Here is a 16102-nt window from a genome sequence, read left to right as displayed (position 1 = left end):
GGCGACATCACGACAAATTAGACCAATCTGAAACGCGGACAAATACGCCTTGCTCGTCAGTAAATTGGTTTTTGAGGAAAGGAAATGTATCTGTCTCGCATATCTCGGTGCACACCTGAACCTCGCCGTAACGGGAAGGGAGGAAGATGGGAGTGAACGAAGACACCGTATTCACTAGACGCACCTTTGTTCATTCCAAACCATCGAGCTGGCATGGCAGAGTGGTAGCGTGCTCGACTCACACTCCGGAGACCGGGTTTCGATTCCCAAGCTCGGCCAATTTCTTACTCGGTTTTATTTATTTATCTTCTCTGACTAGAAAGGTGAATTGGACTAATTGGTTAAGTAAGCAATTAACTAAACTCAAACTTACTTGGAGCATCACTATACGATCCCTTTAATTGGTTACATGGTTAGTAGCCCAAGTACAATTGGCCCCGTTTGAAATTCGCGCACTGTGACGTTACGACCGTTTCGACCAACTGAAAAGCGTGACATTTCTGTCGACAGCTCCTGCTTACAACGATGAGGCATTAAAGGCTTCCGCCTTAAAAGTAACTCTCGATGCAGCTAGACCACTATGCATGACCGCTATGACGAGTCAGCTTACGATATGTGGATGGATGATAGGAACGTCTCCTTTGAAAAGAGGTGATGACAGCTGCCACCAAGCAAGAGTGTTTTTGCTTTATAATTCTTTAACAGTGTTTTTTATTATATATTTTGTAACTTTCAATTTCTAATGATTATTTACAGGATAAGTTAGCAAAGGTGCGCGCGGAAGGGCTACTATTCTTCTCCCCAGTGAGCAGCAGCTGAGGCGCTGGCGGCTCCGGCTCTTGCCTTCAGACTTCCGATCGCCATCGTCATCAGACAAATGCGCTTCGCGCATCTTTCCTTCCTCTATGGCTTTGCGCCTTCTCGTGTTTCGTGGTTTTCTTGCTCTTTGTCTCGCAGCGCGTCGCCGCGTCGTGGGTGGCGGTTTCTGCTCGAGACGTGAGGGGTCTCGGGAGTGCGCGTGGAACTTGTTCGTAAGTGCACCTTTTGATACTAACCATTTGAAGCCTGTTTAACGGAAATGAGTAGCCGAATTCCGAAACTATAGTTTGTTCTCGACTTCAGTGCGTGCATGTTGAGTGCCATGCCGCTGCCGCGAGAAGCTTACGCTAGCGAAAAGGCTGCGAGGGGGGCAAGAAAAACTTTACAGCTCCTTGGATGTGCTAATATGGACGAAGATGTAGAGCGTGCGTGTGATCAGAAACCTGCAAGGCAAGGGTCTGCTGTATGTAGCGCTCTGCAAGATAGTGGTAGTGGAAATGGCCACCATAGCCGTACCTCAATACCGAGCTGCTCCGCTAACGAGCTTCGTCGTGTTCTCGCGCAAGCTAAGGTCGAACACGACTATGATTCGTGTTCAGGGCTCGAACTAGGCTCTACATTTGTAGCTACAGAAGACAGTGCTGGCAGCGGCGTAGACAACCAGGAGAGCCTCCGAGAAGCTCTGCGGAGTTGGGCCATGTAGCATGGAATCTAGAGAGCGTTAACAGCTCTCCTTAAGGTGTTAAACCATCATGGTGGAGCTTGGATACTCGGAATTACCGGTGGATGGTCGTACGCTTCTGCACACTTCTAGTGTACCGCAGAACCAGTTACCCACTTAAGTTATGAAACCAGGGCAGTACTGCCATTTTGGGCTTGCTACAGGACTTCAGCAGTCACTTTGTAATGTGCAGAAGCTTCCAGGTGTAGTGCCTTTTTCTTTCAATGTAAATGGCTTAGCCTTGTCGAAAAGGCTCTGGCCCATTTACGGCCTTCCTCATGGTTGTGGCAATGTGCCACCCTTGGTTGTTGGTGCATTTTCTGGACAGTCTAAGCCAGCATCTTCGAACGAATTTCTGAAGGCCTACAAGAACTACAGGATTTGCTTGAATATGGCGCAGATATAAATGGCAATCCAGTTCAGCTGAAAATCAGCTCTATCATATGTGATGCTCCAGCTAGAGCCGTCATTGCACTGACCAAAGGTCATGGAGGCTACAGTGCTTGCCCAAAATGTACGGTTGAGGGCACATACTTGGATGGCAGGGTTGTATTCATTGACTTGGCGGCTCCCCTAAGAACAGATGAAAGTTTCAGGCAGCAGCATGATCCTGAGCACCACAAAGGAGAGTCCATTCTGTTGAGTTTGCCAATTGACAGTGTAAATGACCTGCCATTAGATTATATGCATCTTGTGCTACTTAGCGTTGTAACAAAAAAATATTTTGTTGTGGACATCTGGGCCTCTAAGTGTTTGTCTAGGGCCTCTAGATCGGGGCACCTTTGACGAAAACAGCAGGCTGCTCACTCCTCACATCCCCAGGGAGTTTTCTTGCAAACCTCGAGGACTTGAGGAGGTAGACCGCTGGAAGACAGTTGAGTTCCCCTTCTTTTTCTGTGCAGATTTCAGATGCATAGTTGCAGTCAACGCTAGCTAGGAGCCGGTGGGAAAAGGCAAGAAACGCGAGTTGGTTTTGTTATTTCTTTCCTTTAGCCGACTGACATTCGTTTGGAGTATCAAATTACTCTCCTTTGTTACAATCTTAAGCTGATTTAGGTTCATTGTACATGTGAAAACCGCACGTACTGTTATGGCGCGTGCTGTTATAGTTTGTGTTTCAGCAAGTCACATTTGTGCATACAGTCGGTACAGTTATGTCTATGCAATAGCGAAGTGATACACGCGTGTGTGAAAAAGCCTTTCGGGAGACGAAAAAGTTATTGGCACTGCTTGATCACACAAGTAAACACACGTTGAAAGATGAGTGCGCTCGCGAGCTACGGAAGGGGCCGGCTGTGTGACTACGGAAGATTCCGTCGAAGCTTCTGGTGTCACTGTTGGTGCTTGTGATAGTAACACTCGGCAAGCTCGGCTTCCTTGAGTGCAAGTTCCCAGTATAGCATTTTGCCTCCATTGGATTGCAACTGCCGCGGCCGCGGCTTACTTAGCTGTTGTAATGCATGTCTGCCAAGGAATCTAGCTAAGAGTACATGTGACTGCTTCACGGATTTGTTTCTGCTTTCACTGAAAATTTTCTTGCGCGGTTAATTTACTACCCGTTGTGCTGTTGCAAAGTTATATTTATTATTTTTTTATGTTCCTCCAGGATAAGATTTTAAAATACAGCTTTAGCACAGCATGATCCTCATTCTGCTACAATGAGCCTGATCGAGGAGCACACACCTCTGCCGCTGCGCCGGTGCAGCTGGGTCCGTGCAGAAGCAGATCACAGTAGCGGAGTGTGCTGCACTAAAACTTTCTACACACTTCTTTTACTCTTACAAGAAAGGAAAGAAGCATGTGCACTGAAAAGTGGGAGCTGTCAGTAGAGATGAATGTCACTTCATCATAACAGGCAGATTACACATGATGTGTTGTTTCTTTGTTGCATTCTTTTAAGTCGGAAGCCTTTAATGCCCCATCGTTGTAAGCAGGAGTTGTCGACAGAAATGTCACGCTTTTCAATTGGTCGAAATGGTCGTGACGTCACAGCGCGCGAATTTCAAACGGGGCCAATTGTACTGTGGCTAGTAACCATGCAACCAATTAAAGGGATGGTATAGTGATGCTCCAAGTGAAATAAATAAATAAATAAAACTGAGCAGGAAATTGGTCGAGTTGGGGAATGGAACCAGGGCCTCCGGAGTACGAGACGAGCATGCTAACCACTCCGCCATGCCAGCTCGATGGTTTGGAATGAACAAAGGCGCGTCTAGTGAATACCTTGTCTTCGTTCACTCCCATCTTCCTCCCTTCCCGTTACAGTGAAGTTCAGGTGTCCACCGAGATATGCAAGACAGATACATTTCCTTTCCTCAAAAACCAACTTACTGACTAGCAAGGCGTAGAGCTGAACGGGCGATGGCGTTCTGTGGACTCCCTGGTAGCGTTGCAAGACTGACGCGCTCCACTCGTAGAGGCGAAGCTTAACATCTTAACCACACATCAGTGACACAAGCAGCAACACGGTGCTTAAGGCTTTTGCCTCACCGCACTTTAGGTCAACAAAGCGCCCCCTGAATTTTTTCTGGTACTTTTTCTTTCCTAAACGTATACTATTTATGTTAACTGCGCATTAACAAAACATTATTCACTTATTTTGCTTTGCAGATGGCAATTGAAATTTGAGCTGTAGCAGTCCTTTTGTAAGCCATAGTAGCCAGTGCTACCTTTGGGCAAGGGCAAAGAAGAGAGATGTCACAGCAGTCAGCCACTGAAGTCTCCGGATCTTTCACAGGAGCTGCACATATACCTTCATATAAAGGCGTTTCTCCTTTGTTTAACAGTATTGTGTCTGCACATCACAAAAACTGATGTGCTTTGTTATTCACCTGTGCTTTTTGCCGAAGCTTGGCACACCCTGTATTTTTGTCTTGTTTTTTTTAGCATCAACCTAAAGAAGTACACGCGCCAAATAGTCAGGTTCTACTTATTGGTAGGGATGATGCACAGGACATTATGAATGACAAAGCTGGAGGTGCCTAGGAGTGCTTTAGATAATTCTCTATAGTGCTGACTTCCACTTGGAGTGTCCTCTTGTGAACTCAGACATCTATGGTCTCTATATGAAACTGCTGCAAGTCACTTGCAATCACTGGCAGTGACTCATTCGCTGCTCTGTCGTCCGATACTACTCAGAGCCCACCACAAGCTAAGTGCGCTTGGAACATATGACAGAGCAGCAAAAGGTTCAAGTTTTTTTTTTTTTTTTTTAGTGCACGTGACTTCTACCATCTACTGTTGACACTGTAGTGCAGAGAACTCTGATATAATGTCACCCTTGCATCATTTTGAAACGGAAGCTGAAACGGTTTTTTGAGAATTCGAGGTTATTCAAGAATTCAAATCTATCAAGCTTCTGGATAAAGCATGCATAGTATTTTTGCAGTTGCATTTTAAATGGTTACATAATCGTCGATTAAAACCGCATCGATATGTAGGCTTCTCCTCACTACGTTGGAGGAGTGCAAGGAAACTCGGCAGTGACGTCATTGTTGCTGAAATTTCATTGTCTGCTTTTTTACGCCTGCATGCTGCTCTGCGTCGTCAGATGGCGCCAAACCATGCATTGTGAGCTTCACCTTCGATGGCGTTGTTTTTCTTCCATAGAATAAGCGTTTCTTCGCTGAAAACGTAATGCCGTCATACGTGACATCATTATCGGGGCCTCTGCCCATCGCTGTGCATTTCAGAGAAGCCTCAACACCGACGACGACTTTATTCGGCGATTACGCCACCATTTCAAATGCTAGAGCAAAATGATTTTGCAGGCTTTACCATCACATTTCACACATTCAGCAACCTTAAACTCATCGAATTCTAAAACCGCTTCAGTTGCCCTTTAATGCACCAGGCACTGTCATCAGTGGTAAACAGCTGAAAGCTTGGTGATTGGGCTTTTCTGCACTTTGTAATTTAAATTTCACACGTATTGTTTCATGCACCTTTTCTCTTAAGTTTCAGGGGATTGATTCCTTTTGATGTTCAAATGGATATCCACGCAGTACTCGGCCGTTCGCTTATGGCTCAAGTACATCATGCTTTGCGGTAAGATCTTTCAAGTTGTGTTTCATGTGTGTTTCTTGATAAGTACATTGTTTGAGATTATCGGTGGGATTTTTTTTTCCTTTGAAGTTGTAATGGCCATCTGTGTTGGCATTTGTGATGGCTTATGCATACTGTGCTTTGTTGCGTGAAACAATGAGTGAGGGGCAAGCTTGCAGAAAACTGAGCTATTTTTTTGCAAACAATATTAGTCACGAGTGTCTAGTAGCTGCAAAGCTCTAGAGAGAGGCTGAATATCTTTTGTTGTACTAGTAAGGAAAGCCCAACCGCTGGTGTATGTTTTTGCTTTTGTTAAGTGAAACCAATGTAAATTATTACCCGACTGGTTCTGTGTCATTGCTTGTTGTAGTGAGCACAGCACGTTTCATTTCACAGTTTGTGCTTGCATTTAGGCTTTCGTATAGATTGATTTTGGACTTTAGTGTTGCAGGTTTTGTAATGGCACAATTTTTCAACTGTAGCATAAAATAGCGACCTAGTTTGGAAAAATCTAAATAGACTACTAAAGAGGAACGTACAGGCAAGTTCAATACCAGACCTCGTAATTGATAATCAAGAAGTAAGCGGAACAGTGCTTGCGGACCGCTTCAACCAATTTTTCGTAGAAATAGGAAGCACGGCCTACTGTTCCGAGGCCTCCTCTTCTGTGCGTTCAGTATCGCAAAGCTTATTTTTTCACCCTACTTGTCAGTCAGAAGTAATATATGTTTTTCAAGGACTCAAGAACAGCCACAGCGTTGATGCGAACGATATGGAAGTAAGACCGATAAAATATGTTCTGGATATAATTGCGCCCACGTTAACACACGTATTTAATTCTTCCCTATCTACTGGCGTTTTTCCCACCAATATGCAAGTCGCCCGTGTCAAGGTCTTACACAAAGGGGGTGACAAAAATAATTTAAGCAATTACCGACCAGTATCCATCCTTCCGATTTTTTCTAAAGGACTCGAAAAAGTTGTTAATATACGCATTGAAAGCTTTTCAAGAAAACATAACCTCATAACGGATCACCAGTTCGGTTTCAGAAAACACCGCTCCACAGAAGACGCTCTTTTAAGACAAAAAGAGGTAATTTTGGAAAATTTCGAGAAAAAACTTACAACTTTAGGTATTTACTTAGATTTCAGCAAGGCATTTGACCGTGTAAATCATCCAATATTACTAGAAAAATTAGAGCACTATAGATTTCGGGGTATTTCACTTAAGCTCATTCGGTCATACTTGACTGGCCGGCATCAATATGTTGAGATAAACCGAAATAAATCGCACTTACAAGAAATTCCATCGGGTGTCCCACAGGGAAGCATTTTAGGACCCATTCTTTTTCTTTTCTACATCAACGATATTGTAGAAATTTACAGAGATTGCACAATTGTCATATATGCAGACGATTGCACAGTACTGATATCTAGACAAAACTTAGAAGAAATAAAAACAGATGCCAGTTTATTCTGTAACAATCTACAGGAATGGTGCCGAAAAAATAGCCTGATACTAAATGAATCCAAAACAAAATGTATTCTTTTTCGTGCACCCGGAGTCCTACCTGGAATATCTCCCACCATTACCTTCGGTCCGTATACATTTGGGCTGGAAACGTGTGTGAAAACGCTTGGCGTGTTCTTTTCCGAGCACATGTCCTGGAACGAGCATGTTCAACATCTGTCGACAAAGCTAAGTAGGATTGTAGGTACAATAAACAAACACCGTCACACCCTCCCACTAGCTACAAGAAAGCTCTTATATAATGCCCTTTTCTATTCACAACTCCGCTACTGTATACTGCTTTGGGGAAATACCACCAATTCAAACATCAATAAACTTGCCTTAATACAAAAACGGGTCATCCGCATTATTGAAAACACATCATTTTTAGAACACACAGGACCCCTTTTTCTCAAACATCGCATTCTAAAAGTGGAAGATATGTACTCTTATAACCTGTTAAGTAAGTACAAGAATGCAATACAAGGAAAATCTGAGACATTTCTGACCTTAGCTAGACTACAAAAACCAACAAATACCTATTTATTTCGCTATCAGTCACCATGGCTCATTCCATTTTCCCGTACAATGTACGGAAAACAACGACTAAAACACGCCATACCGCATGCGCTCAATGAACTGGACGAAAAACAAATAGACATTCTGCAAATGTCGCACAAGGGAATTTATAAAATTTTTGTTTAACCTGTACCACGGATTCCTTTTTTTCTTTTAATCTTGTTTCAAGTGTCTATTTTGTTTATTGTTCTGCACGTGACAATTCACAATTGACTGCTCTTTTCAGAGGACTGTTTTATCAATTTTGTAAAACTATGTGCTGTGCAAGTGCTTGCTGTCTGGGTGGCGGGAGCTTTGTCAAGCTGCAACTAAGCAGCTTTTTCTTCCGTCACCTTTTTTGCTCAAGCAAAATAAAGAAATTTCTTCTTCTTAAATTCCCTGGTGATATTGTCTGTTATTTTGATACTGTATTTCTAAAGTGAATTTGATTTTTGGCAGTGTTTGCGAGACATTACCAAATAATATCCAAGTATATGTCTACTGCATGGTTAGTGCTAAGTGTTAAAAACAACCAGTCAACTTTTCTTAGCTGCTTAACCAGCTGTGGTGTATCTGTGATCAACGAAATTCTAGTCATATTTCTTACTCTAGTTTTAGTTTTTAATGCTTATTCCAGATAGTTTTAGGTTTAATGCTTGTTGCTTACCATTAAACTTGTTGAAGGTGCATCTAGTATATTGACTTTTAGTTTTGTGTTCCTTCAATATCAAAGCCTTTATTGTACACTTGGTTGATGATACTAGTCATTTGATATTAAACGATCTCCTGTTTTTGCTTTTTGTAGATCATATTGTTACGTGGCGGCCAGCTGAAGAATGAGACATGATGAACGATGGATGAGATGATTAAATCATCTCGTCCATTTAATCATTCTAGCATGAACGCAGCCTCCCGCGCTACTGCCAGCTTCGTCTTTTTCGTAACATTATCCGGGGTCACCAAGCGATCGTCCCGATCGTAAATAGAAGAAGACATCAACGAAGGGACGCGCAATACAGTGATGGGCAAAGAAATGGCAAGAAGGTGAAGTGCTGGCCACCACGGTGGATGAAACGATGGGCGGATGAGTCCTGGTCCACGAAGTATCCGGGCCGCAGGGTGCCAGGAGCTGACGGCCGAGGTCCTTGGATGCACCGAACGGCAGGGGCAGGGGTGCGGTGTCCTCACATGTCCTCATGTTTGCACTGGGAAATGTTTTTTGCCTTCTCTAAATGGTAGTTTACTGGTCATTAGTGGCAATATCTTTATTGTTGAACTGGAACTGCAGTTGCAGTGTTCTTCACTGTGATACTTTAAAATAAAGTGCAATTTTGATTGCTTGTTTCACTAAAATCTGTTCACTAGTAAAGCATGCATGTGCTTATGCACCCATCATTTGGCATTTTTCAATACATTTATTTATGTTAATACTTTTCAACACTTGACACAATGTGCGATAATTTTGTAGTATGAAATGAACTCCCAAGTTTTACTCAGTATATGTTGATGCCAGTGTGTACAAAATCTGCCATACCACAGAAGAACACTATTTCAAGAGCGGCTTCCTCACTGCAGTTACTGCATGTTTAACTCCTGCTGTACATGGAAGTCAGTTTTTCATGTTCAGATCGAGACAATTTTCCAGAGTGCCATGGTTCATTGGGTGTCAGTGACACACATAAACAGGACATTTCTTTTTGATCAAAAGAGGCATAGTGATGCAGTCTGTAGTGTTTCAGCAACACTTACTATTGGCCGCTTTGTCAAGAAACCTCATTTCTGAGTGTGTAAAAACAACAATGAAATACACTAAGGCAACATTAGGCAGACAGTGCTAGTTGAGTTCACACATCGAGTTCAACTAGTTTCAATTAGCATGAGAACAACTAGTAAATAGTCTAAGAATATAATATGATACACATTAAAATGAGACTTTTGTCATGAGGTGTAAAAGAGAGCGCTGGACAGGTCCAAATGATAATTATAGTTCGCATAGTAAAACTAGATGTGTTCCACGGGACTGTAAAAAATTTGCTAGAGATGAACTATAGTTATACTTGCTGGTAAGCTATTCTATTCTCTAAATGCTTAGAAAAAAATGAGTACCTGAAATAGACTGCTGAATTGACATATCTTTTATGTGAATACTTGTGCCCCGTCATTCTCATTTCTGATCTTTAAGTGCATCTTAATTATCAATGTTTAATACTTTATGAATCAGCTGATGAATTAATTTGTCATACAAGCCTGGCTCAGATATGTAGTGGTTTTATCATGCTCAGTTTTTTCATACTTGCAAAGTCTTATGCAAGAAATCCAACCTTTCAGAATACATGACATGACACTTCGATAACAAGTGACTCAAACTAATTACGTACAGTAGAACCCCGCTATAGTAAACTCTGTTATAGTAAAAACTCGGATATAGAAAAGTGAAGCTGTGGTCCCATTTCGCCTTCCATACACGACTGTGCATTTTTTTTTTTTCGGTTATAGCAAAATTTTTTCTCGAAGAAACGGCCATAGTAAAGAGCGTCTGACCACGGCGATGTACCTTCCGCGGAATTACGACATCGCGGCATGCGCGAAGTCTAGGATCGCGAGGCAAATAAATACCAAATACGACAAAACGTCGCTTTTTTTGAGGTGGCTTCACCACCAAGCTAGAAAGCCACGAAGTGAAGTCAACTTTCTGAACAACTCAAAAAAAGTAAAGCTGGCAATGAACGTAGAAAGAAGGCCGCGCGGGTCTCTGAGAAAGCAAAGCCAGTAAAAGTGCAGTGAGGAGCAGAAAAGGGAAGGGCGTGCATTCGTAGCATGGCAGCGCGAAGCACTGGGAAGCAGAGGTGTGGCGGCATTGCGTAGGTGGTTTTGCCGCGCTTCACTGTGTGGCTTGCGCTTCTTAACTACTGCCTCTTAAATCACGCTGAGGCTACAGAGGACACCGTAATAATGCAAAGCTTCGATTTTCACATGGAATCAAACTCTCTTTATTTTTGTAGCCACGTTGTATTCGTGTAAACGCTGTACTTCCGAAAGACGTAAATAAATTCGAAAACGTGATAACACGTGACAGAACTGAAAATAAATAATTATCACATAAGAGCAGGATGTAAGGTATTTCTGAGTGTTTGTTTTATAAACCGACACTTCGTGCTTAGCAAGTAGGCAGAGAGTATATATAGCCAGAGCGATCACCAACAACTGATATAGTAAAGATTGTTGCTGGTCCAAGCTACTTTACTATAGAGGGGTTCTACTACTATAACTTCAGGGTGCATATATACTTATGGTCACTAATAGAATCAGAGGAACCTTCAACTCCAGTCAATCAAAGGACAATGATTGCTTTAGGAAAGCTTACTCAGCAATGTAGACCATATTCACACCATCAATCAGGCAATATAAAAGTAAGCAGAATATAACCAATCCCATATATAGCCTTCATAGGATACAAAAAAAGTGTTTGAGCCAAAACCTCGGCAGTTATGCAGGCATCGCAAAACCAGCATGTAGAAGAGGGACATGTAAAGATACCAGAGAACACTATAGCAGCTGCATAGCCACTATAGTTCTGTATAGGGAAAGTGATAAAATTCTGATCAAGGATCAGGTTGAGGGGGGAAGGCTATCTCTCCATTACTATTCACTGTGTGTTTAAAATAGGTATTCAAAGAACTGGACTAGGATGAGCTGGCGAAAAAAGTTAAAGGGACACTGAGGAGAAATTGAAGTTGGCTTGTATCGACAGAATACCAGCTCCTGATTACAAAAACGCCACTCATACTGACAACAAATAGTTTGTAACGTAGAAAAGAGCAAGAACCAAAATACAGGTATCGCCGCCACAGGCCAAACTCGCAAGTACAAGCGTGGTGACATCATAGGACAAAGCAGTGTTGCTAGAACCAATGGTTCTAGCAACTCTAGGACCCGAGAAACCACAAATCCCTGAGGCGCAGCCAATGCATGCGCAAATGTCCTTGACGTCGCCAGATGGCGCCACGTGCCCGGCAGCTACGCGCGCTCCTGAAGCATTGGGACCAATCAGCGCCTGTTTTCCGGCGGTAAACGGGCTCCCGGTATTCCGCTAGCGGTAACAAGGTACACGGTACGCTAAAGGTGTCTATTTGCGAGAACTTCGTTGACGACTTCGAGAATGAGATCCATCGTAACGCTGGCAAAACGCCAGTGCAAACGTAATCGAAGCGACTGTAGCGACGGCCGCAATAGCCGATAGATGCCTTCAACGTGCGGCCGGCGGTAGCTTTCTTTTCGGCTGCTGCTAGGCCGCACTGCTGGCCATCAGAAATCACGGAGTCTGCGGTACGTCATGCGCACGTCATGTTTCACGTCACTTTGTCCTGTGTCGCCATAAGAGAATCCCAAGTTTGAATCAGAGCGGCGGGAAAAACTTTTTCAACTTCGAATCCAAATTTCTTAGAAATAAATGCATCTTTCGCTGCCGGCCAAGTGGCAACAAAGCCATGACATGCCGAACTATCGGATTTTACAATAAAAAAAATATTAATAGTGCTCTCCTCAGTGTCCCTTTAACAATCTCTGATTAATTTGCTAATGAGATTGCCTAGCTAAGTGACTCAAGGCAGGAATTTCAAAGCACGATCAAAGACCTGGACAGCAAAGCATAACAGTAGGTCTAAAAATTAATGTGCAGAAAACTAAAGTAATGTTCAACAGTCTCGAAAGGAAAAAGCAGTTTATGATAGGTAGCAAAGCACTGAAAGCTTACATGGAATACGTTTACTTACTTCGTGCATGACCACTAGAGTTAAATAACTAGAAAAATAAAAATGGGGTGGAGTGCATATGGCAGGTTCTCTCAGATCATGAATGGCAGTTTACCAGTATCCCTAAAGAGGAAAGTATATACTTAATTATTTATTTATGCCTTAAAGGCCCCATTGAAGGGGTATTACATGAGGAGGTGGAATACTCAGCAGTACATTTCTTCGATGGACGGTTTGAATGATGATGAGTCGGTCTGGTCCACGATGGCGTTTGGCAGGTCATTCCAGTCCCTTGCTGTATGAACAAAAAATGATGACAGATGCGCAGAAGTGCGGGCAGGGGGAGTATATAACAGTTGTGCCTTACCAGTACTTACTTAACTGTGGGGTAGAGACATGGAGGCTGACAAAAAGGGTTCAGCTTAGGTTGAGGACAGCGCACCGAGCTATGGAAAGAAAAATGATAGGTGTAAGGTCAAGAGATCGGAAGCGGGCAGAGTGGGTGAGAGAACAAATGTGGGTTAATGACATCCTAGTCGAAACAGAAGGAATGGGCAAAGCATGTAACACGAAGGTAAGATAACCGATGGTCCCTTATGGTGTAAGAATGGATACCTAGTGTAGCACGGAGTAGCAGAAAGTCAGGTAAATGGACGAGTTTAGCAAGGTTGCGGGGATAAGCTGGCCACAGCTGGCACAGGACCGAGTTATTTGGAGGGATGTGAGAAAGGACTTTGTCCTGCAGTGGGCATAGTTAGGCTGATGATGAAGATGATTACCTGTGATCACACACTGCTGAGAAGCCCAAAGTTGGTGCTTTGCACTGCTGCATGAACTTGTTTCTCTTTTCACCAAGAACTGCAAAACAGCAGAGCCACTTTCCCCTTGAAGGCATGCCATCAACCAGTGCCACCATGATTTGTTGCTGCCACATCTGCACAGTTTGCATCTTCACAGCCACTAAGGTCTGTTCTTAGACAAAAGTCTTGTGTGTTTGTGCATTTCATACTCTAGGCCAACCTTTTTTACAACGATTATCAAGCTTTTTTAAACCATTATCAGTCATTGACAGCAATACAACAAATAGATTATTTTTCATTTAACTGCTGTGCTGCAACATCAAATAATTTTGTTTTTACACCTTGCCAAGGTAATAAAGGCATTTCTCATGTATTTGATTTGGGTGTGCTTTCTGCCCACTGCTTTCCCATGTATTTTGGGAACTGCCGCTGACTTCACAAGCCAGAGGCAATCTCTCCTTCCATACTGCTTCTGCTAAAGGCTAATATAAAAATGGCCAGAGCTTAATTCAAACTGAAACACAGATTTCCCAATAATACTCCCTTCAGAGAGAATAGATACACCTCCATGTGTATCGGGAACAACACCTCCCACAGTACCTTGCAGGTGAAAAGAATCTCCCATCCCACAATTTCATTGCCCACTCTGAATGCCATTATTATATCAAATATATCCACTACAGGTGAAAGATATATCTCAAGATATGTAGCATCAGAAGCATTTGAGCACCGACAAAGGTGCCCACGGCAAAGGGTTATGATCTGGATATGCTTATAATTGATAATGAGTTGTGCTGCTGGATGGGATACTAAAGAGAAATGGAAGTGTCGATAGATTAACAACCTCTCATGGCAGAGACACCGCTCTCACTTACCATCTCAACAGAGATGGTAAGATGTGCTATGAAACTTTAAACGCCTGAGTAAACAAAGCATCTGACATAAAATAAGCATGCTAGATGGCATGTTCAATAACAGCTGCTAGTTTGAACTTATCGCAGGCAACACATTGGAATTACAAGTCCACAACTAACTGCATATGTACACCATTTAGACAAGAAAAGAAAAAAAAACACTTTCTTCTGTTACAGCATGCAATGGTGACAGCAGCATCATTGTCATAATTTCTCCCATGGACCCCCATATAGCTACCACTCTAAGATGCAACAGCTCACAGCACTGCTGTTGAGCTTATTGGCTGCTGCCATTAACTGTGAAAAGACACACAAAGATACAACAGTATGAAAATTGGATTCCTCGATTTGAGTACCACTCAGAAACGCATTCAATTTGCAGGTAGCTTCTACTGAAAGGCTACAAAGCTTAGTATGTGCAAATATTGTTACCTGCCAGCAGTACAAAGGGACACTGGGGAAAACTCCGTCTAAACTTTGCTCTCAGTATGTGACTCTTTCTGGGTATGTCAATAATCGTCCGGCAAGCATAGGCACTTTTCGTGATAATCAAAACCAGCCATGGTTCATGAAGTCACTGAGAAAGCTCAAAAATAAACATAAACACCTACCACACGGCCGAAGGCAATCCTAGTACCTGCACATGAGACAAATACTACGCTGCTGAGAGCTGGTATATTTATCAGCAATCAAAAATGCTAAGTGATGCTTTCATTATGACAACTTGTCAAGAATTCAAAAAGTAGCCAAAAAAGTTCTGGCAAATAATAAAACCTAAGAACACGCACTCAGTTACCCTCAATAAAGGTTCAGAAGAACGATTCTGTGGCACCATGCCTGTCACCAATGTTTCTGCTGATGGAATATTGTCTCTAATAGATAAAATTAAACTTTCATCTTCAGCAGGCACTAATGAAATAAATTCTAAACTTTTAAAGAACACAAAGTACATTTCTGCCGAATATTTATCGCTACTGTTTGCTCAGTCGCTTTGCACAGGTGCCATAACTGATGACTGGAAGAAGAGAAAGGTCGTTCCAGTTTACAAATCAGGTAACAAAGATTCACCATTAAATTATCGCCCTATCTCACTCACAAGTGTACCCTGTAAAATTGTGGAGCACATTACCTGCTCTGAAATCATGCAGTTCCTTGATGCGAACAAATTTCTCGAAGATTTTCTTTTGCTCATTTTATAGGCTTCACACATGCCGTGCGACTGGATATGAAACGCAGTTCAGCATTCTATCATTGGCACGCTGGCACCAAAAACACTGTTACGCAGAGGATAGCTTCAACAAATAAGTGCCTAGCCGACACTAGTGTGTCTACGAAATTACCAAAAGGACCTTCCATGGCACTCAAATGCTGACCACCATGAGTGACAGCGCATCAGTCACTAACGACATGTTAAGTGCATTTTATAAAGCTCTTGACTGTGGTCAAGGTTGAGAAAGTCAGTGAAGCGATGAATTCTTGACAACAAAGTGCACAGAAAACAACAGAGACGAAGACGGGACGAAACACACACAAGTGCTTGTTTGTGTCTTTTCTTGTCTTCAGCCTCATCGTTTTCTGCGGGCTTTGTTGTCAAGAATGGATTACCAACTAGCCAAAACCCACACCTTTTGACGCAATGAAACACCAAGACGACACAGTTTCCATATGCTAATCCATCTAAGTGCAACAAAGGACGGACACGCTTGAAGCCTGTCATGTCTACGTTTGCTTTTTCGGTCACTCGAGAACTTTGCACAGAACCATTGCCAGCCAATGGTAAATTTTAGCCATTACTTGATTGCCAGCAAACTTGGCGTTTCAGTCAGTGTACTAAGGAAGGAGAAGAAGCAGACTTCTTCGTTTTCTCTCTATGTCTAGCCACAAAACTCTTCATTTCTGTTTCTGCTCTGGCCCCTCAAAATATCCTGCGTCCAGCTTCTGAATGATTCCAGCTTTATTTCGGCTCCTTCTAACACTAGAACATT

General features: G+C 42.7%; 1 protein-coding gene and 1 long non-coding RNA gene across 8 annotated transcripts in view; one reads left to right on the top strand and one right to left on the bottom strand.

The window, feature by feature from the left end:
* Window positions 1-779: 779 nt before the first annotated feature.
* Window positions 780-8981, top strand: LOC149360717 (uncharacterized). The gene is made up of 3 exons (XR_016288868.1): window positions 780-1031; window positions 5498-5587; window positions 8458-8981. It is a non-coding gene; the product is annotated as an uncharacterized LOC149360717 (long non-coding RNA).
* Window positions 8586-16102, bottom strand: part of LOC149360716 (uncharacterized) — a 31793-nt gene continuing 24276 nt past the window's right edge. The window contains exons 7-9 of one of the 7 annotated variants that reach the window (XM_089572491.1): window positions 13183-13261; window positions 12771-12849; window positions 11670-12698 (exon numbers count right to left, since the gene is read on the bottom strand). The gene's annotated coding sequence lies outside the window, so the exon portion shown is untranslated. Of the gene's footprint in view, window positions 8858-11669; window positions 12850-13182; window positions 13262-16102 lie in introns of those variants that run through there. The other 6 variants (XM_089572490.1, XM_089572489.1, XM_089572492.1 and 3 more) reach the window with 6 other exon arrangements.

The sequence above is a fragment of the Amblyomma mixtum genome, chromosome 2, assembly GCF_055824585.1.
Source record: "Amblyomma mixtum isolate Tamu chromosome 2, ASM5582458v1, whole genome shotgun sequence".
Lineage (NCBI taxonomy): Eukaryota > Metazoa > Arthropoda > Arachnida > Ixodida > Ixodidae > Amblyomma > Amblyomma mixtum.
This window is presented reverse-complemented; position numbering and strand designations above follow the sequence as displayed.